At 45.5% G+C, this 27,530-nt stretch overlaps 1 protein-coding gene and 2 pseudogenes across 1 annotated transcript in view; 1 reads left to right on the top strand and 2 right to left on the bottom strand.

Moving 5' to 3' along the window:
* GRPR (gastrin releasing peptide receptor) overlaps nt 1–27,530 on the top strand; it is a 53,873-nt gene that overhangs the window by 15,200 nt on the left and 11,143 nt on the right. The window lies entirely within an intron of this gene.
* LOC139033436 (zinc finger protein 28 homolog pseudogene) lies at nt 2,017–5,641 on the bottom strand (annotated as a pseudogene).
* LOC139033435 (bromodomain-containing protein 3 pseudogene) lies at nt 23,518–26,683 on the bottom strand (annotated as a pseudogene).

Below are 27,530 nucleotides of genomic sequence, written 5' to 3'. Positions count from 1 at the left end.
GGTTTTGATTTGCATTTCCCTGATGATTAGCAATGTTGAGCATCCTTCATGTGCCTGTTGGGTGATATGTTTTTCCATAGAGATATTAGAAAGATACTTTGGTCTTCTAGCATGGTTGATTCAAACTGACTTATTAATGAGAGGCTAGAAATGCTTCTTCAATAGTAGACCATTCACGTATGACCTAAATAAGATCCCTTATGACTATACAGTGGAAGTGAGAAATAGATTGAAGGGACTAGACCTGGTAGACAGAGTGCCTGATGAACTATGGACGGAGGTTTGTGACATTGTACAGGAGATAGGGATCAAGACCATCCCCATGGAAAAGAAATGCAAAAAGGCAAAATGGTTGTCTGAGGAAGCCTTACAAATAGCTGTGAAAAGAAGAGAAGCGAAAAGCAAAGGAGAAAAGGAAAGATATACCTATTTGAATGCAGAGTTTCAAAGAATAGCAAGGAGAGATAAGAAAGCCTTCCTCAAAGACCATTACAGTATACTAACACATATATATGGAATTTAGAAAGATGGTAATGATAACCCTATATGCAAAACAGAAAAAGAGACACAGATGTATAGAACAGACTTTTGGACTCTGTGGGAGAAGGCGAGGGTGGGATGTTTCAAGAGAACAGCATCGAAACATGTATATTATCTAGGGTGAAACAGATCACCAGCCCAGGTTGGATGGCATGAGACAAGTGCTCGGACCTGGTGCACTGGGAAGAGCCAAAGGGATCGGGTCGAGAGGGAGGTGGGAGGGGGGATCGGGATGGGGAATACATGTAAATCCATGGCTGATTCATGTCAATGTATGACAAAAACCACTACAATATTGTAAAGTAATTAGCCTCCAACTAATAAAAATACATGAAAAAAAAAAAAAAAAGAAAGCCTTCCTCAGTGATCAGTGCAAAGAAATAGAGGAAAACAACAGAATGGGAAAGACTAGAGATCTCTTCAAGAAAATTAGAGATACCAAGGGAACATTTCATGCAAAGATGGGTTTGATAAAGGACAGAAATGGTATGGACCTAACAGAAGCAGAAGATATTAAGAAAAGGTGGCAAGAATACACAAAAGAACTGTACAAAAAAGATCTTCATGACCCAGATAATCACAATGGTGTGATCACTCACCTAGAGCCAGACATCCTGGAATGTGAAGTCAAGTGGGCCTTAGAAAGCATCACTATAAACAAAGCTAGTGGAAGTGATGGAATTCCAGCTGAGCTATTTCTTTTTTTTTTTTATACTTATATATTTATTCCAGTGGGATGAAACTCCTAGATCTAGAGTTACTGTTTCAAAAGGAACTCATGTTTATAAAGCGGACAGGTCATGCCACATTGCCACCCCGAACCAGAGCAGACACATTGACATGGGTAATGATGACCAGCCTCCTGTTTTCCACACTGATAAAGGTATGGCATATTAACCAGGTAAGATTTTAACCCATCTGAGAGCCAAGATTTGTATTAAATCTGTAATTTTCTGACCAATGGGGTTAAGAACCCAACATGTGTTCTTTATTCGAGTTCTTCGAGCATGACGCATCTGTTGGCATGCACCACCTATTTCCCTGCTTTGTATGTGTCACAGCACTCTGTTCTTAAATGACACATTTATTCGTACACATTGTTATTTTCTGCCAGTTGTCTATTACATCTTTTTGGCACCTTCTGCCATGCCAAAGTTGATTTAGTTGTGTCCAACTCTTGTGACCCCATGGACTATAGCCTGCCAGGCTCCTCTGTCCATGGGATTCTCCAGGCAAGAATACTGGACTGGGTTGCCATTTATTTCATAATTAGAGCTGCTAAATACAATTGTCTCATATTTCTTTGTAAGGTCTAGGTATGTTTTTTTGGAGAGTGGATAACTGATTGTTAAAACATCATTTCCCCAATGATGAAAACCTAATCTTAATTATAGGTTGTTGTTTAGTCACTAACTTGCATCTGACTCTTTGGGACCCCATGGACTGTAGCAGCCAGGCTCCTCTGTCCGTGGGATTCTCCAGGCAAGGATACTGGAGCAGGTTGCCATTTCCTTCTCCAGGGGATCTTTCCCACTCAGGGTTTGAACCTGTATCTTGCACTGGCAGGTGGATTCTTTACACCCAGGGAAGCCAATCTGATTATAAACCAAAACATTTTAAAAATGTCCTGCTATGTTTGACAAATCACATTTCTGTGTTTTCCACTGAAATTATCAGAGCAAACATCCTACTGGGAGTCTGTTGTGAATGGTATTTTACATTTTAATGGTATTACTTCATCTAGAAAAATATTGTATTTCTCCTTTTGTGGACATTATTTCCTCATATTTACTATTGTTTGATGCTTTAATAATGTCCTTTCACCTCTATTCATAAATTGGTTTAGAGTTTTTCTTGTTTTTGATGGGAGAGTTCTATTATTCTCAGGGAAATAATTAGAACCTTTTGTGTGGTTTTTTTCTCTGCATGGAGCGGGAGTTGGCGAGCTTCTGCCGCACGAGGATATTAAGTAAACACTTGAGGTTTTGCGGACGACAGCGTCTCTGCCGCAGCTTCTCAGCTCTGCTGCTGTGGCCTGACAGCTGCCCCAGGCAGTAGGTACCATGCGGTGAGCCACGGCTGTGGGCCAGTCAGGCTGTATTTACGGACTCTGAAATTTAAATTTCACGTAACTTTCATGTTGTCATAAGCTATTATTCTCTTCACTTGTTCCTCCGTTAAACTGATTTTTAAAAATTAGGCCATGGGCTGTTCGAACAGTCAGTGAAACTTGGGCGGTGAGTCACATGGTCCAGATCAATTTGCCTGAAGGTTAGTGGTTCCTTGAGTTGAATGGAATTCACCCATAAGCCCTGGCGAATTTAAATGATCAAGTCCTGCTGAATGTAAAGCAATTCTCTTACCAACGTCACAGCACCTCACACAGGCAGATAAGTGACAAGCCCCAATACTAACTCAACATTATGGAACTGAGTTTAAAACCAAAACCGGAAAAGCCTCACTATCGGGAATCGCCCTTTCCTGATCTAAAAGCCGGCTTCTCTTGGCTTCCTTCTGTGCATCGTTTTTCCTCAGCTGCCAGTGGTAACTTTTCCGTGTCCAAAAATAACGTTCCCTAAAGAGCTAACATCACTGCACCCTTAGTACGGACCACTCCTCGCGCTACACACACCTTACACATTCACCGACCGGAAGGATCGCATCCCCGGTCTTTACGTGAGGCGTAAACGGGTTCCGCGCTCACTTCAACTGGCAACCTGAGGAGGAAACAGGGCAGGAACGGGACAGTCCTCAGCAAAGAGGGGCACGGGGCTCGAGGCGCGGCCTCTCAGGACGGCAGGGACGGCAGTGAGGGCGGGCTCCAGAGGAACGTGGGCGCGAGGCCCGCGGGGCTCGCCGCGGGCGCGGGCTGCGCGGGCGCCTCTCCCGGGAGCGTCCGCGCGTGCGCACAGTGCGAGCCCTGCCGGAAGGCTCTGCGGCTCCTCCTGGGGCCGCGCGGCCTCTCCCCCGAGTGCACCCTCTTGTGCTGGTTGAGGTGGCCGATCTGGATGAAGGTCTTCCGGCACTCCTTGCACTCGTAGGGCTTCTTCCCGGAGTGGATCCTCTGGTGCACGCTCAGGGACTGCCGGTGGCTGAAGGCCTTGCCGCAGGCGCCGCACTCGTAGGGCTTCTCGCCGGTGTGGCTCCTGCGGTGGCAGATGAGGGACGACTTGGTCTTGAAGGCCTTCCCACACTCCGTGCAGCCGTAGGGCCGCTGGCCCGTGTGAAGCCTCTGGTGCTGAGTGCAGGACGAGTTGTCGCCGAAGGCCTTCCCACACTGCAGGCACTTGTAGGGCTTCTCCCCGGTGTGGACGCGCTGGTGCTGGACCAGGTGCGTGGTCTGGCTGAAGGCCTTGCCGCACTCCTTGCACTCATAGGGCTTCTCCCCCGTGTGGGTCTTCTGATGCTGCGCCAGGTGCGCCTTCTGCGTGAAGGCCTTGCTGCACACCTTGCAGGCGTAGGGCTTCTCCCCCGTGTGGATCCGCTGGTGGGTGGCCAGCTGCGAGCTGATGCTGAAGGCCTTGCCGCAGTCCGCGCACTCGAAGGGCTTCTCCCCGGTGTGGATCCGCAGGTGGCTGGCCAGGTGGATGTTCTGCCTGAAGGCCTTCCCGCACTCCTTGCACTGGAAGGGCTTCTCCCCCGAGTGCACGCGCTGGTGCTGGGTGAGGGAGGCGTGGTGGCTGAAGGCCTTGCGGCACACCTCGCAGGCGTAGGGCTTCTCGCCGGTGTGGATCCGCCGGTGCTGGTTCAGCCCGATGTGGTCGCTGAAGGCTTTCCCGCAGTCCAGGCAGTCGAAGGGCTTTTCCCCGGTGTGGTAGTACCTCCAGTGGCGGACGAGCGACGTGTTCTGGATGAAGGCCTTCCCGCAGTCCAGGCACTCGTAGGGCTTCTTGCCCGAGTGGCACCGCTGGTGGCGGGCGAAGGATGAGCCGTCGCTGAAGGCCTTGCCGCACTCCTTACACTTGTACGGCTTCTCGCCCGTGTGGATCCTCTGGTGGACGGTGAGGGACGAGCTCTGTGTGAAAGTTTTCTTGCATTCATGACATTTGAAGAGTTTTTTCCCTGTGTAGATTCCTGCATGTTTTATCAGCACTGAGTTTGGTGGCAAAGCTTTCTTAACCGAGTCACGGTGGTGGACCCGCTCTTCTGAGACGTCCAGGTGGAACCACCTTCCTGGTCTGTGATACGGACAATCTCTCCCCTCAGAGAGGGTTTTGTGGCAAGCGACTGCCTCCCGCCCGAGCCGCGTCTCCTGACCTGCCAGTTTCCGTTCAAACAGACCCTCAGCGTCCCAGCTTCCGCTGAGCGTGGAACGCTCGACATTAGTGTCTAAAGTTCTGTCCGTCACCACTTCAGCAAAGCAACTGTGCTTTTGAAGTAACTCCTGGGTCTCCTGTATAGACTGCTGGCCTCCTGTCCCCGGATGGCGGTGCTGCCACACCACGCTCCTACAGAAACTCTCCGCAGCGGGGTCTGGCTGCTGCGAGACGTCTGAGGCCACATCTGTGATGGCCACCATGCCAGGCGCCCCCTCACACACAGCGGCGTAAGCCCAGCCTTCCCCGAGGATGGCGCGCTCCGCGGGTCTCTCCGTGTGCACCTCCTGGGACAGCGCCTCTTCACTGAAGTTCTTCTCTGAAGGCAACTCCTGGGTCTTCAGCGCAGTCTGCGAGTCTGGGCACCTGCCTCTGGTTGACTTTCTCTTCACAGCCCAGGGCTCCTTCCTCTGTTCCAACGACGAGATCATCTCGGGCTTAGACATGCAAAGTCCCAGCGAGGCCAGGTTCCTGTAGTTCTCCAGCATCACGCTCCGGTGCAGGCTCCTCTGGGCCGAGTCCAGCCGGGCCCACTCCTCCCCGGAGAACTCCACTGCCACGTCGCCGAACGTCAGCGGGGTCTGGGACGTGGCTCGCAGTTCAATTCCTGTCCCGGCCGCCTCCTGCTTGGGCCTCCTCTCCCGGAGGGCGGCCGTGTCCCTGGAAGGCAGAGCTCTGTCCTCAGGTGCCATGGTCACCGCTCCTCGCCGGCCCTTAGACGTGGGGCCACTTCTTGAGCGCGGCCTTCCCCGGGCGGGGCGGGCGAAGGCGACCGGGGTCCCCGCGCTCCGACCTCGGCCAGCCCTGGGCTTGGTGCGGAGGGCGCCTCGCCGCGGCGGCGACCCCAGCCCGCGGGGCCCCGCGCTCACCGCCCCACACATGTCGGCGCCGAGCACTCCCCGCCGCCGGCCGGCCACACCCCACCCAGTGCGCAGCTGGCAGCCGAGCCCACCGCCCCGCCGGGCCCGCAGGGAGCCGGGCACCGCGCGCCGCCCCCAGCTGAGCTGTTTCAAATCCTGAAAGATGATGCTGTGAAAGTGCTGCACTCAATATGCCAGCAAATTTGGAAAACTCAGCAGTGTCCACAGGACTGGAAAAGGTCAGTTTTCACTCCAATCCCAAAGAAAGGCAATGCCAAAGAATGCTCAAACTACTGCACAATTGCACTCATCTCACAAGCTAGCAAAGTAATGCTCAAAATTCTCCAAGCCAGGCTTCAGCAATACGTGAACCGTGAACTTCCAGATGTTCAAGCTGGATTTAGAAAAGGCAGAGGAACCAGAGATCAAATTGCCAACATCTGTTGGATCATCGAAAAAGCAAGAGAGTTCCAGAAAAACATCTATTTCTGCTTTATTGACTATGTCAAAGCCTTTGACTGTGTGGATCACAATAAACTGTGGAAAACTCTGAAAGAGATGGGAATATCAGACCACCTGACCTGCCTCTTGAGAAATCTGTATGCAGGTCAGGAAGCAAAAGTTAGAACTGGACATGGAACAACAGACTGGTTCCAAATAGGAAAAGGAGTACGTCAAAGCTGTATATTGTCACCCTGCTTATTTAACTTATATGCAGAGTACATCATGAGAAATGCTGGGCTGGATGAAGCACAAGCTGGAATCAAGATTGCTGGGAGAAATATCAATAACCTCAGATATGCAGATGACACCACCCTTATGGCAGAAAGTGAAGAGGAACTAAAAAGCCTCTTGATGAAAGTGAAAGAAGAGAGTGAAAAGGTTGGCTTAAAGCTCAACATTCAGAAAACTAAGATCATGGCATCTGGTCCCATCACTTCATGGGAAATAGATGGGGAAACAGTGGAAACAGTGGCAGACTTTATTTTCTTGGGCTCCAAAATCACTGCAGATGGTGATTGCAGCCATGAAATTAAAAGACGCTTACTCTTTGGAAGGAAAGTTATGACCAACCTAGATAGCATATTAAAAAGCAGAGACATTACTTTGCCAACAAAGGTCCATCTAGTCAAGGCTATGGTTTTTTCAGTGGTCATGTATGGATGTGAGAGTTGGACTGTGAAGAAAGCTGAGCGCAGAAAAATTGATGCTTTTGAACTGTGGTGTTGGAGAAGACTCTTGAGAGTCCCTTGGACTGCAAGGAGATCCAACCAGTCCATCCTAAAGGAGATTAGTCCTGGGTGTTCATTGGAAGGACTGATGTTGAAGCTGAAACTCCAATACTTTGGCTACCTCATGCAAAGAGTTGACTCATTGGAAAAGACCCTGATGCTGGGAGGGATTGGGGGCAGGAGGAGAAGGGGATGACAGAGGATGAGATGACTGGATGGCATCACCGACTCGATGGGCATGAGTTTGAGTAAACTTCGGGAGCTGGTGATGGACAGGGAGGCCTGGCGTGCTGCGATTCATGGGGTCGCAAAGAGTCGGACACGACTGAGCAACTGAACTGAACTGAGAAAAGTTTTAGCTCCATAAGTCTTTACCGGTAATGTCATATAAGTGTTTAGGATTATTATCAAATATTTAAGATTATCAAAGAAAGCCACTGTCGAGTTTCTTTCCTATAAGGGCTGTAAAATTTCACAGCTTTTCAAGTTGTTTTGTGCCTTGCATAATCTTAAATACTCATTTATTTGATGATGCCATTAACCTATTTGCCATGGATGTCTTTGCATTATGGATGTTAAGTTACTTTCATCAATGTTGATTTTTGTGGGTATGCATAATATGAGTGACTAAACAGAAATGTCTTTGCTATTTGTAACTTGGCTATAGATTTCTGCCCTATAAAGTCAGACAGTCTGGTAGCATCGATTTGCTGATATGTTTGGGTTTAGATCTACCATTTTATTATTTGGTTTTTGTTGGTTTCACCTGTTTCATAATCCTTTTTCTCTCCCTTCTTTCCTTCTTTTAAATTAATTAAACATATAAATCATTCTATCCTTTCCCCCACCCCTGCCATGAGTTTGTAAATTATACAAACTCAATGTTCTTTTAACAGTTACCCTTGTGTTTACAACATGTATCCTTGAATTATTTAAATTTACTATAAATTAGAACTTTCCTGCTTCACTTTAACTTCATTCTAATTCCCTCCTGTCTTTGTTTTTTTTGGGGGGAGGGCAGTATTATTATTCTATATTTAAATTCTCTCCATATTTTAAAACGCACAGACATTGTGTTAATTGTTTTTATATTTGCTCACATGTTTGCCTTTAAACTTATTCCTGGATTCACCATTCCTCACTGCATCTCTGTGACATCATCTTAGATTATTTCACTTCTGCCCAAAGAATATCCTTCAGTATTTCACTTAGTGTAAGTCTAATGGGTATACATTTTATGGTTTCATTTGTCCAAAAATGTCTTTATTTAATGTAATTGGAAGAGGATGTTGTCACTGGGCATAAAATTCTAGGCTGGCCATTCTTATCTTTCCCACTTAGAAGTTGCCATTCATTGTCCTGACTTCCACTGTGAATTCAGATGTCAGTTTCATTCATTTTAAAATAACTTAAAATTGTTGGTTTTTTTCTCTCTGACTCATTTTAAGATGTTTCTCTTTATCTCTGGTTTTCGACAGCATTACCATGGTGCGCTTAGGTATGGTTTTCTTTGCATTCTTCCTTCTTGAGATTCATAGCTTTTTTCCTTACATCTGTGACTTAATGATTTCAGTCACATTTGGAAAGTTCTCAGCTATGACAACTTCAAAGATTATTTCTGCCACGTTCTCTCTTTTCTCTCCTTCTGTGTGCTATCTACATATAAATAGAATAACTGCAGGTTTACTTAAAACTTCCTCATGATTTTTTTCTCCTTTTGGTTGTTTTTGGTTTTACTGAGGCAAACAGTTTCATACTTGGCTCAGGCCTCTGTGATTGGGAACAATTTAAAACACAATTTCATTTCACCATTTCACCTATATATTTCTATTACCTTTTCTGTATTTTCCCTCCTTTTTTCTCACTGTACTTCAGTCTGGCCATTTTCAGCTCACAAATTCTCTCTTCAACTGTGTCTAGTCTGCTTCTGAAGCTTTCATTTAATTCTCAATTTCAGTTACTGTATTTTTGCAGTTGTAGAATTTCCATGTTATTCCATCTCATCACATAATTTCTTGAATTCATCCCAATATATTGTAAGATGCCTCTTTGGTAACTCTAACTTGTGGAACCTCTATAAGTCTATCTCTATTATATATCCTCTTGTTTTTTGACCATTTTGTTTTCTCTTCTGGTATACGAGGCAATTTTTGTTTCACTACCTGATTTTGTATATGAAGAAGTGTAGATAATTTGGGACTCTGGATGGTATTATCTTCCAGAAAGGATGAGCTTTTGCTTCTTGTGAGCAGGTAGAAGGTGGCGGTGTGTCTGACCCAATCAGGGATTGAACAGATTGGAGGTTGGGTTTCGATCTTTGTGAGAACTGGTCCATTTCTGATTCACCCCTACTACTAGAATGTACCTCTTTGAACATCTCAACTATAAACCTGGGGTATTTACTTCAACTTCTCTTCCTTGGTGGGCCCTGAACTCCATTTATTATTCCCCTTCATCCTGAAACTGCTAGAAGCTCTTCTTAGCTTTCAGTTTCTCTGCTGCTGTTTGAAATTTGGTCAATTGAAAAATGATGCTGAATAACAACTTCATCTCTTTGTACCTCCCTTCTCTCCAGGACTCTGGTCCCTCAAATCCTTACTGTCTTGGTATTTCTCAGGTGTTTTCAAAGTGATTTTCTAGTTTTTCATTCTGGAGAGTTGGTCAGCAACAAGCTAGATTGCCATTATCAGAAATGGAAAATCCTATACTCTCTCTCTTAAAGACCTGATGTGCTCCCCACCAAGCTGTCCACATTCCAGCTCCTCTAAAGAGGAGTCCAGAACTACCAAGTCAGACCTATGGGATCAGCATTCAGAGCCTCATATTATATCAGCAACTTAGATTCAGAGAAATGAGCTCTGGCTAACCTCAAAGTTAATAAGTTGGGAATCTCAACTGAGGCCCTCAGCAGGGGACACTGCCAAGTATTATAGGAACATCAAAGCCTCTGGGATCTTTCAACTAGGCCAGGTCTCTTAGCGCCAATGGCAGAAGCTAGAGCCAACATGTATATATGCAGTGATTAATAACAGCTGAAATTTCATGGGAAGGACAGCACCAAAGTGTTGCTAAGATATACTTCTTTAAAGTTTATTACTTTTTTTTGTATTGTACTCAGACCGATTGGCCAGTGGTGAAAGCTAAAGGTTACATAGTAAAGAAATAGGGGGGAAATGTGAAATGCAGCACATAAAGAAATTTATTTCCATTGTGAGAAGAATTTACTGTGGCAATAGATAATACATTCATGTGACTCACTTATTTCTATACTGTCTACATATAAATAGAATAATTACAGGTCAACTTTAAGTTTTTTGAAGTTTTTTTTTTCTCTTTAGTGGTGCTTGTTTTTATTGTCAGGCTGTTTCATACCAGGGTCAGGCCTCTGTTATGAGAAATACTTTATAAACATAATTTTAGAAGAATAAGACATTATTTAAAAACAAAATTGTGAGAGTTGGAGTGTGAAGAAAGCTGAGCGCAGAAAAATTGATGCTTTTGAACTGTGGTGTTGGAGAAGACTCTTGCGAGTCCCTTGGACTGCAAGGAGATCCAACCAGTCCATCCTAAAGGAGATAAGTCCTGGGTGTTCATTGGAGGACTGATGCTGAAGCTGAAACTCCAATACTTTGGCCACCTCGTGCGAAAAGTTGACTCGTTGGAAAAGACTGTGATGCTGGGAGGGATTGAAGGCAGGAGGAGAAGGGGACGACAGAGGATGAGATGGCTGGATGGCATCACCGACTCGATGGGCATGAGTTTGAGTAAACTCCAGGAGTTTGTGATGGACAGGGAGGCCTGGCGTGCTGTGATTCATGGGGTCGCAAAGAGTTGGACATGACTGAGCGACTGAACTGAACTGAACTGAACTGAAAAGGCAAGAGTACTGGAGTGGGGTGCCATTTCCTTCTCTGAGAAACATCACAGAAGAGCAGAAAATTCAGAATTTGGCATCTTTTCTTTCCTAGATTGTCAACAGAGGTGAAATTGAATGTTAAAATGATGGCTTCAGGAATACATACATATACTACAGGATGAAGATAAATGTAGTCAATATTTAGTTTTAAGCATTCTTCACTTATGCTTTAAAAAGTCTGTAAATCCAAAGTGCTGTAGACAAATACAAGGGACTTGGGGATCCAGAGACGGATGTTCTAGTCTTGGTTCTCAGCTAACCAGCTGTGGAAACTAGTGGGCACCAGTTTCCTCTTTAAGTTCAGGAAATGCAACTTTAGGACACCTAAGTTTGATATTCCATATGTGTGTGTGTGCTTAGCCACTCAGTCATGTCTGACTCTTGCGACCCCATGACTATAGCCTGCCAGGCTCCTCTGTCCATGGGATTCTCCAGGCAGGAATACTGGAGTGGTGGGTTGCCATTTCCTTCTCCAGGGGATCTTCCCGACCCAGGAATCGAACCCAGGTCTCCTGCACTGCAGGCAGATTCTTTCTATTCCATAGTTATATTTAAAGCAGGTTTGGTGACCCAGATGGTAAAGAATCCCCCTCTATGCGGGAGACCTGGGTTTGATCCCTGTGTTGGGAAGATTCCCTGGAGAAGGGAATGGCTACCCACTCCAGTAGTCTTGCCTGGAGAATTCCATGGACAGAGGAGCCTGGCAGGCTATAGTCCATGGGGTCGCAAAGAGTCGGACACGACTGAGCGACTTTCACTTTAATCAAACATGTTCTCTTATGTCTGTGCCATGGTGACAACACTTTGTATACTGACCTAGCATCGTCTGTTCTGAGTGTTCCATGAAGGGGAGTACACATGTGAGTACCATTCTCTTGTTCTACAAGGGCCTCCCCTGGACATATCTCACTCCCTCAAGCAAATTTTAAATCCTTAGTGGCCAGGGACGTTTATATCCATAGTGCCAAGGAGAGCCTGAGATACTAAATTAGTATTTAAATATGCTGCTAAACTGACTAAGCATCTTGAGCCATGAGTTTTTAACACTGGAAGACTAGTGGCAGAGGTTAGTGGCCTGTCATCTTCATTATCACAAATTAATAAAGCTTAACATTCAGTGCTGCGTGTAATGGAAGATGGGCTTTCCTCCGTCTAAAGAAGGAACCAACAGCTCTGATGTGGACAGGCAGAGAGCAACAGAAACGTGAGCCCTGGTCACACGTGCAATGCACACAGGCCAGGGGCCAGGAAACTTTCTGTAAAGAGTTGTGTAGTGGATATTTTCGCCTTTGTGGACCATGAGGGCCCTGTTGCAACCACTCACCTCCACTTTTATGATGCAAAAGCAGCCGTAGACATGATGTCAGCAAATGGTCATGGTTGAATTTCAGTACAACCTTATTTATGGACACTGAAATGGGAATTTGATGTATTTTTCACATGTCATGAAGTATTCTTTTTCTTTAGATTTTTTTTCTCTAACCATTTAAAATGTCAAAACCATTCTTAGCTTGTTGGCCATATGAAATAGGCAGAAAGCCAGGTTTGGCCAGTCGACCTTAGTTTTCTGTTCCTGATACAGAGACATATACATGCTTGCTGAAGCGGTCATTTAGCAGAGAGTTTTCAATTTAAATGGAGTAGGACCTTGGGGAATCCATGACCCTTGTCCAGTTAGCCAGGATAGATTTCCTAGGGGATAGCATACAGACAGATCATACAGCTGTGTGATGTTTTACTTTATGAGGCACTGTCATGTCAGACACAGTAGCTTTTGGATCATCAAAAAATTGAGCATCAAGCCAACATCTTTAAGCCATGTGTCTTTTCCAGCAAGTCCTGAGTCCTCTGTGATGCTAAAAGTTATTTAAAGGAAGAAAAGGAGAGTTTTAAATCCAGGCTTAGCCAGTTCCAGCTCCCATGGGAAGTGGGCATGGGGGCAGAGCCTTCCTTTGGGGAAAGTAAAGATAGAAACATACACTGTGCCTCTCACCACTTCCTCCTAATATTCCACCATCATGCTCGGCACTGCTTCTTCTAAGGTCTTCTCATGATTGCCTCATGTAAGCAAGTCACCTTAAAATTGTTACAAAGGGAAATTGTGTTCAGTACCCCCAGAGATTCTTCTGGGCTTGAAATGGTTAGAAAAATAGGAAGTGTTTGGGTCATAATAGATATCTTGGCAAAAGCCTAATAAGATGGTTTCCAGAGTGGTTTGGGGATAAGTGAGCTTTAGAGGGGGATTTGGCTGGGAGCATGGCAGCGGAGGAGTGTGTTATTTTGAGCATCGTGAACCCATTTCCTTATCTGAAAGTAAGACAGTACAGGCCAGACAAATTGGGTGCACAGTTCAAGATTTCAAGTTTTAATTATATATTTGTTCAATAAATAAAATAGGCATAAAATGAACAAGACATAGACCCAACCCTTAGAAAGCTCATAGTCCTGTGATCCAGGGTGTATGAGCCTTTTTAATTTCCAGGAGTGAGAGAAAATGTCACTGAGTGTCCAGGGCTTGTGCTTCTCTTCACCTGATCTGTACCTAGTACAGGACTGTGCAAAAGTAGATGCTTAAGATACGCTTTTGACTATTAAAAGTGCTAGTGCTTGAGGAGTCAGGATGCTTTGCTTCATTTATATGGGATGTGTTCCACTGGAGCTAGCCCTAGGAGGGATCTGTGAAAGCTGGAGCACTGTACTCTGGTGACCCCCAGGGCTCCTCAAAGCTAAACAGACATGGTGCCCAAAGAGGCCAGCTGGCATCTGCAAAGTGCCACTTGCTGGCTAGAGGGATCCTGGGCATCTCAAGGCTGTTAGACCCTAATGAAAGATGCAAAATTGTATGCTCTGTACAAAAGACAAAGGAAAATTGGAAAGAAATGTATCAAAACCCATTATACAGAGCGAAGTAAGCCAGAAAGATAAAGACCATTACAGTATACTAACACATATATATGGAATTTAGAAAGATGGTAACGATAACCTTATATGCAAAAAAAGAAAAAGAGACTCAGATGTATAGAACAGACTTGTGGACTCTGTGGGAGAAGGCGAGGGCGGGATGTTTCAAGAAAACAGCATCGAAACATGTATATCTAGGGTGAAACAAATCACCAGCCCAGGTTGGATGCATGAGACAAGTGCTCAGGCCTGGTGCACTGGGAAGACCCAGAGGGATGGGGTGCAGAGGGAGGTGGGAGGGGGGACCGGGATGGGGAATACATGTAAATCCATGGCTAATTCATTTCAATGTATGACAAAAACCACTGCAATGTTGTAAAGTAATTAGCCTCCAACAAATAAAAATAAATGGAAGAAAAAAAAAAATCACGTGTAAGACTTATGGATGATTTTCTTCCTTTTTTTAAAGAATTCTCTGACTAAGTGTCTACAATGAACTGTTAATGCTTTTATATTAAATTTTTAAATGAAAAATGTTCAAATGAGCTAACTGCCTCTAGACCACCTTCCTTGACATTATCTTTGTCGAGTCAAAGCAAATCTCCAATTGGTTTTTATGATACCCCCCAAATTTCACGGTGACAAACTTGCAAACTCTTTTGCCCTCCCTCCCTCTTCCTTCCTTCCTTTCATTTATTATGTTTTGGAGGTTCACATTTAATAGAGCACTATTTATAGTAAAGTGAAAGTCACTCAGTCATGTCCAATTCTTTGTGACCCCATGGACTATATAGTCCATGGAATTCTCTAGGCCAGAATACTGGAGTGGGTAGCCTTTCCCTTCTCCAGGGGATCTTCCCAACCCAGGGATCGAACTCAGGTCTCCCACATTGCAGGCAGATTCTTTACCAGCTGAGCCACAAGGGAAGCCCAAGAATACTGGAGTGGGTAGCCTGTCCCTTCTCCAGCGGATCTTCCCAACCCAGGAATCGAACCAGGGTCTCCTGCATTGCAGGCAGATTCTTTACCAACTGAGCTATCAGGGAAGGCCCCAATTTATAGTAAGGATAAATTCAAAAGCACTGAATTTGGTTGAAGAGATGTCTGAATTTGGGCCCTGATTTTCCTAATGGTCAACTGTGTGACTTTGGGCAAATTACAGGCCTCAGTTTTCTGATCTGCTAAAAGGGGATAGGATATTTACTTTTCATATTTCATAAGACTTGTAATTTTTGTGAGAGTGAAATGAAATAACGTGTTGACTTCTTTATGAAATGTTAGAATTCCCAGTCAAAAAAGTGAGTGTACCATTAGCATGATTGTTGTTCATGTTCATAAGGGAGCTGAGAGGATGTGGTTGAAATTGCAACTGATTGATATTCTAGTGGATAGTCACTTGAAAAGTGTTGGGAGTGTACCATGCACACAGGGCTAATAAGTTTGGGTTGAATAAAAATTAAAAGATTAATCTACAAAGTTGGCCACCATTTCCCCCTGTATAAAACCTCTCACAAAAGGTTATTTAAATATAGTACTCATATTTTTATAATTATACACAATGACTCATATGCCATGATGGTATTTTTGAGCTTTAATGTTTCTTATTTGAAGAAGAAATAAAATGATAATGTATTTTATTGAGATAATTTAGAAACTTAGAAATTCTATTTTTATTCTCAATAATTTGAAATATACTTAAAAACTGAAATTGTTTCATTTTTTGTATATATATTTAATTTGACTGGATCAGGGAAAAAATTAACATAGTGAATGCTGTTAGTGGTCCCTAGAGGTCACTTACAGATCTGGGCTTCCTGTGTTTCTCTGACAGAGGGTGATCCTGTCCAAGGTAAGATTTGGGGCGGGCCAGAGTGTCCCCAAATTAATACTGCAGGACAGTTCTCTACCAAAGATGGACAGGAGTCGAGGGGTGAACACCCCAACCTCCTCACACCTTGGTGGCAAGTTCTGGAATGTGCTCACCATCGTCTCTCAGGGGTCCCCAGCCGGCCTGTGCTTCAGTTGCCTCGAGCGGTACCCTTCATTGCCTTTCATCCCCTCCTTGTGCCACTTTCCCACCCCATCCCCATGCTACCTGGGAGCCCCTCCCAAATAAACTGCATGAACCCAAATCCTTGTCTCAGGATCTGTTTGGGGATCAATGACAATTTATACAGACTATTTATGACCCAGAGCCTATTATACTCTCCACCATAGAGCATGGGTGATTTTTTTTTCTGTCTTTGTGATTTTTTTTCTGAATTCTCTGTGTATCTTCTATGCCACACAGTAGAGTAAATGCAGGCCATGTCTAAGAATAATTTACAGATGGGACTTATAAACGTTCTTCAAACTTTTTGGCTCATAAATTGCTGAAAAAAGTCTTACAAGTTATAAATATATGTTCCTCTCTCCATAACATTTTTGAGGAATGGCCTTCGAACAACTTGTGCCAGGATGTTTGCAAACCTACTGAAACTTAACTGGGTTACTGCTTTCCTTTGTCATTTTAAACATACCCACTGGCAACTGTAATGTTTCATCCTGTTTATACCCCTTCCAGTGGGCTCCCTTAAAGGATTAGCACCTAGCTTTGGAATTAGATCATCCCGCTGAAACTCGTTTTGGGGCCCAGAGGTCTATAGTTGCTCAACTCTTTCTGCCAAAACACCATCAGATGTCCAATAGTCACTTGCGTCTCTTCCAGTTTTATACCTCAGCTTCTACATTCCTCAGAACCCTGCACTTCTGAAACCATCCCCATGTCCGTGGCTCTTTCTGTTGCCTCCTTCCAGCCTTTGGTTCTTAGTCCTTCCCTGATGCCTTTTCACCTCTGCTCCAGTGTCTCACTAGGTTGACCTCTTTAGGCCATGAGGACTCTCAATATATGAAGAGTCCAGGCCTCACTCTGGCCTCAGGCCATGGAGAACTTCAGGGTATGCATATAAGGGTGAAAATGCAGGCAGTTAGGTATAGCAGACTTGAAGATGAAGAATAAGAAATTTGTGTCTGTCTAGAACGACACTATTTTCCCCATGGCTGCAGCAGGCAGGGAGGGAACAGAGACCCTGATCTTTTTTCAGGTTTCTTCCTTAGTTCCAGTACCAGTGAAGGGGAGCAAAATTTGCCCCAAAATGTGCCTTATTGGCATAAAAATAATTTTAGACTTTTTTTTTTTTAAAGAAATAGCACATATAGGAGAAGCTCTAAAAAACTGAGTAGAAGTTACCCTGTTATAGGAGATATTTACATTTATGAGGGAAATCTCCATTCTAAGGGGATCTTTCTCTTGGTACCAGGAAAAGGAGGATGACTCTGAATCTCTAGAAATTTATCAATGTAGAAGGTATGGATTTAAATCTGTATAATGAGCTTATTCTTATTTACTGTGCTCTGCCTGATAACCTCCTATAGCTGGCTCCCCTATCCACGTCTTTTTGTCTTTAGGTGGAGATGGTATTTAAGGTGATTGCTTGGGCCTTTTCAGGGAGTTACTCAGTTTTCTTGGGTCTCTCCCATGTTGTCAAGGAGATATGCATGCTCAGTTGCTCAGTCATGTCCGACTCTTTGCGACCTCATGAACAGTAGCCTACCAGGCTCCTCTGTCCATGGGATTTCCCAGGCAAGAATACTGCAGTGGGTTGCCATTTCCTCCTCCAGGGGATCTTCCCGACCCAGGGATCGAACCCGCATCTCTTGCATCTCCTGCATTGGCAGGCAGATTCTTTACCACTGCACCACCTGGGAAGCCCCCAAAGAGGTATACATGTTGTTAAACTTCTTTGTTTTTGTCTCGTTAAGCTGTCTTTTATTACAGGAGGTCTTAGTCAAGAACCTAGAAGGGTAGAGGGAAAATGATTTTTCCTTCCCCACACTTGAAAACCTCCATTGTGTGGTTAATCACAGGACCATCATTATAGGAAGCAGTAGGGCCTGGTGGTAGAGGCTTAGGGGACAAGCTGCATGGGCTCCAATCTTGTATCCAGTGCTTAGCACTGATAGCCTCGGAAAACTTACTTCATGTCAGTTCTCTCATCTGTAAGAGAGCAATAATGTTAGTACCTGCCACATAGAACTGCTGTGAAGATAAAAAGCAACATTTTAAACAAAGCTCATAGCATACTTTACCCGATCCATAGGAAATCTCTAACAAATTTTAGCTATTATTATCGTTTTTAACAAAATTGATCTAACTGAAAACCAGGTACAAAATGGTCTTGTTCCTCTGCAGTCTGTTACTAAAAAGAAATCCCCATGTGGTAGTTGCCCCACGTGGTAGTTGCCCCGAGTAAGCCTTTGAAGGAAGTGAATCTGTAGAAGTCTAAATACCTGCAGCCCTTGCACCCCAGATATCTCTTCCATCTGCTGGAGGAATAAACAAAAATACCTTTATTGGGAAACAGAGCTTTCCTTCCATAATCAGAGGTAGAACTCTACATGCAGGGAGGTTATCTCACTGACTTCAGCCCATACTAAAGAGAGAATGACTGATGTACACTCCCTTCCTCAAAGCAGGGCTTGATGTCAGGCAGACAGTAGCCTTCTACAGTGGGTGAACACAGTGGAGGGGAAATTTTGATTGACAGAGAAGTAACTTCAGGATTTTACTCAGAGGTGGTCCTGCGTGGATCCACGATCTGTGTCTTGATCTCTTGGAAGAAAATGAGAAAAAGAAAAATTGTGATTATACTTTGTCGCATGGATCTTGATCCTCTGTCTTGGTCTGAGTTTAAAGCTCACTTCTTCCAGGGACAAGATAATCTTCACTGCAGACTTAGAAAATCTTAGCTTATTAAGACCTCAGAAAATCTCCTGAAACCTTAGCTAAAGCTTCTGGAAAATGTGTTTGGGGACATTAGACCCCACAGTGGAGTTCACTTCTACTCTTATTTTTATTTAAATAAGGATGAATTAAAAGTTAATAGCTCACCCTGTCACTGAATTCACATCAGAGGATCCCTTGTCATGTGCAGCTGAGGCAGCAGAAGTGGGTGCCCACTGTGTACAAGTCTCTATAGCAACTTGACTCTTCCCGGCACTTTGCAGATAATGGTGAGGAACTGCAGACTGATATCTGCTTGTGCATGACCTAGTTTTATTTAACCTCCCTAAATGAGCGTGTAGCTTAAAAATAAGACTGCCAAAACAAAGCGGAGCAAAACAAAATCCAATAGATTGTAGATGATACTAAAACCGCAAGTCCAAGAGAACAATATGAACATAACAGAGAAGACGCTTCCTTCATTCCTGGTGGAGACTCTAATTAGATATGCCACATTCAACTCCATTAAAATTATAATAAAGTCTTTCCAATGACAAAAGGACTATTAATAAAATATATAACACATTATTTTAAGATTGCTACTTTACTCTTAGCTCATCTTTTAAAAACTATATTTTAGTGTAAGTTTTCTCCCCAATCTGCTTATGAACTCCTGTATAATACCCACCCACATTCCACAATGAACATTTCCTAAATTTCGTTCTTGCTCTCTTTGCAGCATATATATATATGTAAAGTATATAATAATATATATATATATTTAGTATATATATATATATATATATATTTGTTTGTTTTGTTTTACTTTGCTGAACTCTAGAAAGTAAGGTACAAACATTCTGACCTTTCACTCCTAAGTATGTTTGTATATTTCCTAAGAACAAGGACACTCTTCTACATAACCTCAGTGCTGTTATCATACCCAGTGAAATTAACAATAATTCCTTCAGTTCAGTTCAGTTGCTCAGTCGTGTCCGACTCTTTGCAACCCCATGGACTGCAGCACACTAGGCTTCCCTGTCCATCACCAACTCCTGAAGAATACTTCCTTAATTATAATAAGCATATAATATATAATAATTTCTTAATTGTAATATCCCAAAGAATAATTCCTTAATACTGACTAATATGTAATCCATAATCAAATTTCTTCCATTGTCCCCAAAATGTCTTTTATAGCTTAAGAGCTGACTCATTGGAAAAGACCCTGATGCTGGGAAAGATTGAGGGCAAGAGGAGAAGGGGCAACAGAGGATGAGATGGTTGGATGGCATCACTGACTCAATGGACATGAGTTTGAGCAAACTCAGGGAGATAGTGAAGGACAGGAAGCCTGGTGTGCTGCAGTTCATGGGGTTGCAAAGAGTCAGACATGACTTAGCGACTGAACAACAACAACCCCTAAATCCAGGATCAAATCAAGGTGTATGTGTTGCATTTGGTTATTATATCTCCTTTTTTCAGGTTATTTTACTGCGATATAATTGACACATAAAATTGGGTTGGGAAGATCCCCTGAAGAAGGAAATGGCAACCTGTTCCAGTATTCTTGCCTGGGAAATCCCATGGACAGAGGAGCTTGGAGGGGTATAGTCCTTGGGGTCTGAAAGAGTTGAACGCAACTGAGTGCACATGCACACACACATATGTATTATATACATTGAATTGTATAAGTTTATACATATGTATTCTATATATTGTGGAAAAACATTACTTGTTATAGCTCTTTCATCTCCTTTAAGGTAGAATAGTAGCTCCCCTACATTCTTCTAGAACAATAACGCTGAGTGTTTCGGTGAATCCAAGCTAGTTATCTAGTAGAATATGCCAGAATTGGATTTGTCTGATTGTTTCTTCATGGTAGATTCAGGTTAAAAATTTAAAGCAAAAACAGTTGTAAGCAATGCCATGCCCTTCCCATAGCGTTGTATCAGGAGGCACAGGATAGCAGATTGTCCCACCGTTGGTGATGGTAAGTTTGATCAGGGCCACATTATGAATTTCCTGGGCCCTTTGCACATTTACTTACCTTCATGGGATCCTTTCTCTGTAAAAAGTATAAAAAAATTTATTTTATAGATGTATTGTCACAAAGATAACCATAATTCAAGATAGATTATATTCAATTTTTTCTTCTGATTTTAAAAGAAATTAAGATATTCTCTTGAGCCTCTAAAAATATCATGGGCCCCAGACCTATGCCTGTTCCACCTAATGGAGAAGTTCACCCTGGATTTGACCATTTGATTAGATGAGTGACCCCCAGATCTCCCCTACATAAAGGTACATTTTCCCTTTGTAATTAAGTAGTAATATGTGGGGAGCTCTTTAAGACTATGTATCTCATCCCCCTAAAACCTCTCCCTCAGTGGTTTTATCATTTTTGCCTGAATCAGTTATTATGTTGAAGGTTGTAGGAGTTATATACTATTCAGGGATGAGAATAGTGGAAGTGAAAGTATAGTCGCTCAGTCATGTCTGACTCTTTGCGACCCCATGGACCATAGCCCACCAGGCTCCTCTGTCCATGGAATTCTCCAGGCAAGAATACTGGAATGGATTGCCATTTCCTTCTCCAAGGGATCTTCCCGACCCAGGGATGAGAATACTGAGGTTCCAAGAGTCTGTGATTTGTCTGAGATCATAAAACTAGTGGCTAGAATCACCATTAGGAACTAGGTCTCTGCTCCCCAATTCACAGTAGAGCCCTGAGGAAACTGAAGTATATTAAAAACGAGTGAAAAGAAGCACTGGAGTTTTTTGGTCCAATGAGAAGAAGAGAAAAGGATGACTGTAATCTGTTACATACTTAAGATAACGGTTGGATGGGCACCAAGGAGCAGCAAGCTCTGTATTTGCAGAGTAATAGTTCAACGGAGGTAAGACTCCATTGCTCTGGATTATAGTCATTTTACAAACCAGCTAATAATTGCCTCACATTTCTTCAGAAAAGTTCTTGGTGTTATTCTCAGGAGAAAATAAAGCCAAAGTTTAATAGCCTTGTCAAATCTTATTAGGTATTAGGATTCTAATTTAAATGCCGACAATGTGTCAGTTACCCTAGAGACCTTTTAGTTCATTTCGTTTTCTCTTCACCTCAGCCCTCTCCAGGTAGCATGCATTAGGATTGTAATGGAGGTTTTAAAATATTGTTGTTCAACAATTCCTGCAGACCTCGGTAGGTAATTATGAATACATAAGGGCTGAACTGCTGGATCCTTAAACATAAATAAACTGCCCGTGTTTGAATAAAAGACATACCTTTCTGTGAGCAAAAGTTTCCAACCATGGGTGTGGGAACCCGCTACTTCCACTTGCCAAGAACCCCTTTGACACAATAATCTGGCAGAGGACATTTTTTACCTTTCCAGTGTTTGCATAAGAAAAATGAAGCACAGATGTTTTCAGAAGTGGGAAGCAGTTGTTTTCAGCCCCCTCTTATCAGAGGAGTGAATCGGTCAGTCTGTGGAAAAATGATTCTTACTAGGTGTGTGAAAGTGAATCTGTTGTCACTTATTTATGTGAAGTTGAAAATAAAAGACACTTCTGCGAGTCACTTATCATTAATCTTAATTGATTAGCAAGTCTTTGCTGAGCCTCTACTTTGAAATAAGTGGTATGCAGAAGAGGGGACCTGGGGCATTTTCAATGATACAGAAGACAAGAAGAGGAGAAGATATGAGCTTTTGACCTCAGGAACTTATGAGAAAATCATGTAGAAAAGACATGCCCATGGAAAGCTAGAAGCAATTGAAAGTAATGCAGAGGAAGCATAAAATGAGAAGAGTAAAATCAGACGGGTTGGGAGAAGGAAAGGGAATTATTGATGTTTCGATTGGTCAGCAAAAGCTGTAAGATGGTACTTATAAGCTGGAATTTGAAAAGATCGCCTTAAGATGAATGGAGCCTCCGGGATGGAGCACAAAGAAAGGAGGAGGCAAGAAAGTTATGGTGGATTTAGGAACTGGTCTGTATCTTGAGAACAATCGAAAGTTGACAGCTCATTCTTTCAGAGGACAGCAAGCAGGGGATAACTTACGCAAAATGATCCTGGAAATAAACTCTGATGATAGCTTTAAATGACCAGCATGTCTAATTGTTCTAGATAAGGCTCTTTTGTTGATAGTGAATGGTGGCCACTTAAACCAACTCAAATGAAAAGGGAACAGGAGAATTGTAAGATTATAACAGGACACCTCTCGTACATTCAAAAGTAGTTCATGGGCCAGGAACCAAGGACCCTCTGTAGGACTTAGGGCAACATCATCTCAGCTTCTTCTTTTATGTCTGCCTCATTCTCTTTCTTTTTTTTTTTCTGTTAAACTCTGTATATTATTATTACTTTTTTTTTTTTTTACAATAGAAAGTTAAAAATCAAGACTTAGATTTACTATACATTTCTTCTTCTCGCAGATTACAAAGTTTATATTATATAACTGGGGTTCCCTAAATCGAAGTCCTTTTTAAAACAGTCCTAAGAGAGACCAGAAGTGAATATAAAAGAACTAAATGAAATTTAAAAAAAAAAAAAATGAGAATGTGCTGCAGCCGGAAGTCGTCTCTGACCTGTGAGTCTCCAGATTTCGCACGCACGCACGCACACGCACACGCACACGAGAAAGAACGAGAACGGACACCCCGCAGCCCCGGGGCGCGCACGTGGACGAGGTTGAGCACCGCGCGGGGGCAGGAGGCGGGTAGCACCTGGGGCGAGCGGCCCGCGCCCCGCGGGGTCTGGGCTCCCCTCACGCCACGGAAAAGGCCTGCATCTCTGCTCCTTTGTTTCTTTTTTTTTTTTTTAATGCATTTCTTTTGCGGTTTTGATTTTCTTTCTTAAAAAAAAAATGACCAATGATGTTAATAAATAAAATATTCATATATACACGAGACTGGGATGATGGTTCCGGAGTGCGTGGCAGCGGCTGGGCTGGGGACACACGCGGGGCTGGCCTTTCGTAGAAAATTGCTGAACCTTACAAAAAGAGTCTCCTTTTTTTTTTTTTTAATCTTTTCTCTTTTTTTTTCAAAGTTGAGGTAAAAGTTTCAGTGTTTGGGAACCCTCATGCTGCCCACGCAGCTTCTGTGATCCTCCTGGGAGCTCCCAACATCACGGGAGATCAGAAAGACGGGGCTCCTCTGCACGCCCCCTCGCCGGCTCCCCGCCCGCAGAAGCTCGGGCTGGGAGCCACGGGGACCCCTCCTGGCGGGGGCCCAGCCCTGGCCCTCACTCACGGCAGGGGTGGGCCTGGTTGTCCGCAGCCCCTGCAGAAAGAGCTGCCCTCGACGTGAGGGTCAGGGCCCAGGGCCCCCGGAGACGGAGATAAACCCTGTCAGCAAAGCCAACAGCCTTCCCGTGCGGTACCACGTCCGAGACATTTCCTCGGGAGACATTCTCGCTGGGGCTACAGACCAGGTCGGGCTTAAGGAAAGGGGTTCTGCAAGCACCTTCAGACCACACCTCACACGTTTTCCTACGGTTATCAGGTTAGCGTCTGAAGCCGGCATCTCCAAGGGACTTGAGTTCAGTTATGGAGGAAAGACCTTATGCCGATTCACAGCTTCTCAAAGTCTAATGGACACACACAGAAAGATCTCGGTTGACCTATTAAAGCCAGAACTGGAAGATACCATAACACTGAAGTGAAAAGAGAACCTGCACACCATGGAACGAAAGGAGTATATTAACCACCAGAGGGAACACCGTGGTGCCCCGGCGGGGCGGCGGCCACCGGCTGCGTCCTGAGCCGCGCGAGCCCCGGGCTCACTCGGAGTCGCTGCTGTCGGAGCTGGACCCGCTGGTGCTGCTGCTGCCGGACTCGGAGGAGCTGCTGCTGGACTCGGAGGAGCTGCTGCTGAGCCGCGAGGGCCCCCCGGACGTGGCGGAGCCCGACTTCTCTCTCTTGGCCGGCTTCTTGCTGTTGCTCAGCTGCCCGCTGACATCCTGCAGCCGCCTCTCCAGCTCCTCCTTCTTCTCCTGAGCCAGCTCCTCCTTCGACTTGGCCGCCTGCTTCTTCCCGCTCGTGGAGAATGGCTTCCTTTGCTTTTTCTGTAAACAAGACTTGACGTATCTCTCCAGCTCCCGCAGCGTGGTGGGCTTCAGGGTCTCGAAGTCGATCTCGATCTCGTCGGGGTTGGAGTCCCGCAGCGAGGGCTCCCGCGACTGGATGATGTGCACCACACGGCCCAGCTTCTCCCCCGGCAGCCGGTTGATGTCCAGGCTCAGCTGCCGCTTCTCATCATAGCTCATGGGCAGCCCCTCCTCCTCCTCCTCCGAGTCGTAGGAGGCCGACGCCTGCTTGCCGCCCTTCTTCGGCTGTCTGCCAGCCACGGTGGTGCTGTTGGCCTTCTTGGCGGGCGCCTTCTTCTGCGGGGCCTGCTTGGCGGGCGGGGCGGCCTTGGCCCGCTTCTCGTCCTCGGCCTTGGCCTTGTGCCGCTCCTTGTCCTTGTCCTTGTCCTTCTTCTTCTTCTCCTTCTTCTCCTTCTTCCTCTTTGGCTTGTTCACCGGCGCCTGAGACAGGGCGGCCAGCTGCTCGTGCACGGCCTTCAGCTGCTCCTGCAGCTCCGCCAGCCGCGTGGCGCGCTCCTCCTCTGAGTCCGAGCTGCCTGAGTCCGACGAGCTCTCGTCGCTGCTGCGGCTGCTCTCCACGCCCTTGCTGACCACAGGGGCCGCAGGCGTGGGCAGGGCGGGTGCCTCCGCCGGCTCGTCCGGCATCTTGGCGAAACGCATCTCAAACACGTCCTGCAGCTTCCTGGCCATGGCCACCACCTCGTGGTCCGGGGGGTTGTATTTGTAACAGTTGGAGAACATCAACCGGATGTCGGCCGCGAAGCCCTGCGCGTCTGGGTACTCGCGGCTGTCCATCTTCTTCTTGACGGTGCTCAGGTCCATCGGGTGCTTGATGATGTCATGGTAGTCGTGCAGCTCCAGAGCCTCGGCATCCACCGGCTTGTAGAAGGGCCAGGCGTAGGCCGCGTGCTTCTTGGAGAGCATCTCCTTGAGGATGCTGTCGCAGTGCCGCAGGTGCTCGGACAGCCGGCCCTTCTTGCCCGCGTGCTGGGGCACCTCACCATCCTCCAGGTCCTTCTTGGGCGGCTTGATGGGGCGGCCCCCACTCTCCCGCCGCGCCACCACCTTGGCCTGCTTGGGGTCCGAGAGCGGCGGGGGCGATTCGCTGCGGCTGGCTGTGATGGCCGAGGTCGTGGGCGTGGTGGTGTCCGCTTTCCGCTTCACGCCCTTCTTCTTGACGACGGGCGGTGTGGGAGGGACCACAGGGATGATGGGCGTGGCGGGGGGAGGCGGGGCGGCGGCCGGGGGGACAGGGACTGACGTGACGTTTGCGGTGATGGTTGGCACAGGGGTGGCGGCGATGACGGGCGTCTGGGAGACCGTGGGGGGGACGCTCTGGAAGGGGGTCGCTGGGCACACGGAGGACACGGCTGCCACTTGCTGTGAGCCTGCACTCTGTGCTCCCGAAGCTGGCTTCCGGCCTTTGCCCTTTGGAGCAGGGGGCAGTAATTCAACTTCCTCCTGGGGCATCTGAGCCACTTTCTGCAGAAAAATTTTCTCTAAGGCTTGGGCCATGAGCACTATGTCATCTGTGGGCTTGTTATAAATGTAACAATTTGTAAACATGGTGTTGAAGTCCTGCATACATTCACTCGCGCTCCAATAATAATTATTTTCTAGTCTCTTCTTAATGGTTCCCATGTCCATGGGGTTTTTTATTATCTTATGATAATCGGGCAGGTTCAGCTTGATGGCGTCCACGGGCTGGTAGAAGGGCCAGGCGAACTGGTGTTTCCAGAGTGTCTTTACCACCACGTTCTGCATATACTGCAGCTGGTTGGTCTTGCGGCCGGGCTTGGCAGGGTTGGAGACCTCCGGCGGGGGCGGGTTCACTGGGCCCGGGGCCGCCGGGATCCCCGTGGGGGCGACCGGCGTCGCGGTGGACATCCTCCGGCTGCTCGCTCACTGGCCGTCACGGCAGCGGCTCGGGGAGGCGCTGGCTTCCTCTGTGCTCCCCGCCGAGGCGCGACATCCCATGTCTGGGCCCAACCAGGCAGCACTTGGCCTCGGCGGCTCCGGCGGCCGTCCCCTCCCGGCCCGCGCGGCCGGCTCCTCTTTGGCTCGCCGGCCCCGGCCATTCTCTTTCTTTCATTCTACCTACTTTGGTTATTCATCTTGCCCTGATTGCTTCCTTGACATCATAACCTTTTCTTTGTAGCATCTATGATTGACTGATTACATCCTCTCAATTTTTCAGTTTAAATGCTTAAGACAAAGAGAGAGTCTCTGGTAGTTGGCCAGGCAGTTTATTGGCTGGTTTACAATATTGAGTATCCACCCTAGGCCAACCGGCCATCACTCCTAAACGAGAACCACCCCTTGGGGATCTCCCTTCACTGGGAGCTCCAGGCAAAGCAGTTTAAACCAGAAGATATAGACTGATATATCTATCATGCTCTACAGAACCATTAGACTTCCAGGGAACATTTGGTATGTTCCATACACATTTGTGAAATGGCTGATCTGTTTATCTCTAGGAAGAATTTACCCAGAGCATTCTTCTGAAAAAGCTGTAGTATCCTGAACAGACTTGGTTTACATTGAATATTGACCTCACCGCTTCTGAAACCACCTGCATTTCATTCAGCTTGTCACTGTAGAGTGGGGCTAATAGCACCTACATGCTAAAACATAAGTGAGATCACGTAGATGCTAGTCTCTGCCTGGCAGAAGGCAAGAGCTTAGTGAATGGAATTTCCTTAATTTCTTTGAAATGTTATTAATATTCCATAACGAAATTGTTTGCAATGCATTTTTACTTATTTTTAAATTATACAAATGATACATGAATATATCTGAATATTTTAAAGCAAGCCCTAGATAGATATTATTTCACTGGTAAACATTTTAGGATGTGCTTTTAATAAAGTATTTTTTAAAACACAGAATCACAATACCACTATTAAGCCCATTAC

This window comes from Odocoileus virginianus, unplaced genomic scaffold (assembly GCF_023699985.2).
Source record: "Odocoileus virginianus isolate 20LAN1187 ecotype Illinois unplaced genomic scaffold, Ovbor_1.2 Unplaced_Scaffold_6, whole genome shotgun sequence".
In the NCBI taxonomy this organism is placed as follows: domain Eukaryota; kingdom Metazoa; phylum Chordata; class Mammalia; order Artiodactyla; family Cervidae; genus Odocoileus; species Odocoileus virginianus.
The sequence above is the reverse complement of the archived record's forward strand: the minus strand, read 5'-3'. Positions and strand labels throughout refer to the sequence as shown.